Source organism: Penaeus monodon, chromosome 15, assembly GCF_015228065.2.
Source record: "Penaeus monodon isolate SGIC_2016 chromosome 15, NSTDA_Pmon_1, whole genome shotgun sequence".
In the NCBI taxonomy this organism is placed as follows: Eukaryota; Metazoa; Arthropoda; class Malacostraca; order Decapoda; family Penaeidae; genus Penaeus; species Penaeus monodon.
The window spans coordinates 11801933-11805942 of record NC_051400.1 but is presented as its reverse complement, the minus strand read 5'-3'; the positions used below and the strand labels follow the sequence as shown (position 1 = coordinate 11805942).

At 36.3% G+C, this 4010-nt stretch overlaps 1 protein-coding gene across 1 annotated transcript in view; it reads left to right on the top strand.

The window, feature by feature from the left end:
• LOC119581746 (transmembrane protein 53-B-like) overlaps positions 1–251 on the top strand; it is a gene marked incomplete in the record, with an annotated part of 25578 nt that extends 25327 nt beyond the window's left edge. Inside the window, 1 exon segment of the mRNA XM_037929878.1 lies at positions 1–251.
• Positions 252–4010: the final 3759 nt, after the last annotated feature.

Genomic DNA, 4010 nt, shown 5'->3' with positions numbered 1-4010 from the left:
GCAAGGAATAGGCTCATTTGACTTTCCTTGGGTGAGATTTGTGTAAAAAAACTAAATCCAGAAAAGACGAGAAAAAAGAAAAATCATCTTTTTGTTATAATAAACATTACTTCCTTTGGGATCATAGCTTTACCATTATATGGCATGATGATCAGTGTGTTTGAATGGCGTTTCTGGTGCAGCTAGAGCATTATTACATATTCATTCAAAGATGTGCATCTTCATTATCAGAATAAAAGTAACAAAATGTTCGTTTTCATTATTATCATACCAGTATTCATCTGGGACAAGCATTATCACGAAGTAAATTTTTGTGAACAGTAAAGATGTCATCAGAACATTATTTTTCCATCCATTACCTTTTTAATAGTGTCTGATTCCTTTGTATAGGCCGATTGTATCTCTCATGCTGCTCCTAACTGTTGCTATCCAGTGTTAACATCTTTGACTCACACTAGTAAAGTATTTTGTTATAGATATGTAAATATGCATAGCGATACATGTTTGTTTATTGCTTCTAGGCATTTTGACAATACTCTTTTTTTATATTAAGAAAAATATGTATACATATAGACACACATGCTATGTGCATGTGTGTTCTGCGACGGAACATTATGATAATTTGCCTTTTATATACACTGGAGAGTATCAGACATTTTTACCATAGAGCAGGAATTTAAAGAAAGTGATATATGGCATATTATGAAATACAAAAATGTCATCTGATATACAACATGACCATAAAATGCACTATACACTCGAATATTTGCTACATATGTAGGAATTGCATCAGTGTGACTATTTATATAGTCTAGATATATGGTTAGAGTGTATAGCAAATGTTACATGTCAGGCTACTGAGTATCGTTCAGGCAAATGTTGTCTGGTATGCTTGCTAAAGGAAAACATATTCAAAGAATACAAAGACTAACATGTTTACAGTCAGAATGCAATACGCAAATCAATATGTTAATAAAGTCATGGGGCAATGGAGATTTCACTGCCATTATAGATACTTATCCTAATGGGAATGACAATGTTAGCGAGTGCAAACACCATGGAAGTACGACGGTAGTGCCAATCAAACGTAATATAAATAATCATTAATTTTGGGGGGGTTTAATTCCCTTGATAGGTGCATGATAAGTGTAAGCAGTCAGCAGTCACGGGGCAGAGAATGGCGGCGAGATAACCAACGATGAATCATAAAGATGGTCTCGAGCTCTCGGCTCGATTGCCGGATGAAGAGTAAAGCTGTTTATAAATTCGTGTGAGAGTACGAAGAGCAAATGATAATGAAGAAGAAAAGAAAGCGAAGAAACATTAATAGAGTAATCGATATGCTGTTGATCGATATACTGCATAGGGGAAAAGCAAATATAGTTAGATATACAAACTTACGTAGTTAAATAAATAGAGACAAATGTTGGTGTGTCGGTAGACATAAAAGACAAGATATTATATAACAGGTAGATAATCATAATAACACAGTGAAAAAGAAATCATCACTATGCAACAATGAACTAGTGACCCATCAGGTCTTTTGCGACTCCTTTAGGTGTCGAAATATCGTCAAAAGGAAAGGTGACAACTGGACAGTAGTTTGCGAATTCATCGGAAATCAGAGCAAAACCTGGCCAAAACTACTAAAATGTCTGAACTACAAAAATGTATCAGTGGCCCAAATAGCCCAATTAACTGGAGTACAGTGTGCGATATTACTAACTGATTGTGTGATTGGAGCGGGTTCGTAAGGGTCATCCGTGCAGTTCATCGTATGCTGGGGGAGGGGGCTAATCTCTGGCGTACGCTTTTTAGAACATCATAAAAATCAAATTAATAAATACAAGATTAATTATTGCCTTCTGCGGTAGATATTTTGTTTCCAATACAAAAAATACTTAAACACATTTATGTATAGAATTCATATTATTCTCATGATGAAAGCCCAAGAGACAAAGCCAGGAAATCCTTAATTTATTGCAAGTCAATGCAAGGTGTCTCATAATGGTTGCCATCTAGAATCTGTCAGGATCATTCCTTTCGAGCTGGAGATCCCTTGACAGAGGTCGTCATTTTTATCTTTTTGCTTTGTGCACTCTGGAGGCGGAAGAGGGTATTGGGAAACGAGTGCTTTTTGATCAGTTGTGAAAACAATGGAAAAAATGGATGATCACTAACCTTTCTCGCGCCGCGGACTTCCTTTCGGAAATTAATGATTTGCTAGACCCCTTGTGTATTAGGTAGAAGTAGATTCCCTTCTTTTAGTGTTTAAAATGCGCTTGTAGATATGAATATATCTATGAATTCATAACGGATTAGGTATTCAAAATTGAATTCATATCACATTAAAAACCTTTCACATGCTAAGAAACTCTGTTGTGGTCGGGGTACCACGTGTGTAGCCGGACCGACACGCTCACACCTGCCGCAGGCGACTTACCTGCGGTCGTTTTAGCGCTGCTCTGCTGGCTTTAACTGGTTCTTTGACTGTTTTAATTATACTGATAGTTTTTATAATCAGTCAGTCTCTCTTGTTTTTCCGTTTAACTTCTGTATAATGAAAGTAATTAATAAATGGTTCCTTTTATATCGTACACTAACAATTTACGCCGGAGCAAACGTTCTCTGCATCCCTGGCCTATAGTGCTGGATGCATGCCTGTTTTAAAAAGTTCTCTTCATTATGATATTCGCCCGGTACAAGGGCAAGTAATCTGGTTACTTTTAAATAAAAATTTGCAATAAGTGTACAACACATCTCAGATGACTCGGTAAATACAAACATTGTACATACTTTAATGGAAAGATAATTGATATAACTTAGATAGCCTATTGAATAAAACTCAGATATTGAATAAATGAAGGGCAGCTTCACAAACCAAAGGATTCCAATGAACTTTAAAAAAATATTTTCAATAGTACTATGCAAAATTACCCATTAAAGTCGGGTTTCAAGAAAACTTTTCTCTACATAAAACTTAAGGCCTTCAATTGGTCAAGTTCATTATTATTTACTGATCAATACGCTCCTAAGGGTATTTATCCTTATACATCGACTTGTTCATGTCTTCTGAATGCTCAAATTTTACGCACTCATTTCGTGATGCCCTCTCCACGTGGGATTTCATTTGTCAGACTACTGTTTTTGAGACCGTTTCTTTTCTGTCTTTTTTAAAGTGACCATTGAAAATATTCTCTCACAGTCTGCTTTAGATACTGGTATACTTAATAAAGCAAGTTTGGAGACTAGTGGGTATTTCCCCGCGTGACACATTTTAGACCAAAAGACAGAACAAAAGAACATTCTTGACATCATCACTTAGGATTAGAACCTCCATTCATCATCCAACTTTTGTTCATCTTCGTCTCCCACAGCTCTGGGAGTGGCTGGAACTGGTAAGTGACGTGTACCGTACCGTACGAGTCTGAGTCACTTTCTCACTGAGCAACGTCTGGACTCCGGTCAGGAATGAACGGGAATAATACATGCGCATGGACGAACGTGTATTAATTGTTGCGGCAGTACATGGTACATCATTGTATTCTATTGCATTATTAATAATTTTGTTTATTCTTTTTGTGTCGATTAAACTGGAAAAAATGAAATAATGAAACTGAGCTTGAAAGATCAGTTAAGCTAGACGCCTAATTTGACTCTAAATTATGTTTAAAACATAAAATTATGCTAAATTTGGTAACAATGAGACCTGCGCTCTGCACACCAGTCTCAATACTGATCGCAATGGCTTCCTCCCAGCTGCGCCTGCACACGAGGGATGCCACGGCACCAAACAGGAAGCCAAGCCAAGGAAGCAGAATGCCAGCAAGAGCAACCAGAAGACAGTAAAAATATATAAGTATATACATATACTAATGACTGTGTCGTCTCGATTATTTCAACATGTGATATATAAAATTATATCAAGGAAACCAGAATACTTTTTAATCATCCAAGTTTCAATAAAAATATTGATAGATTATATTCTCATGAGAGAGAGAGAGAGAAAT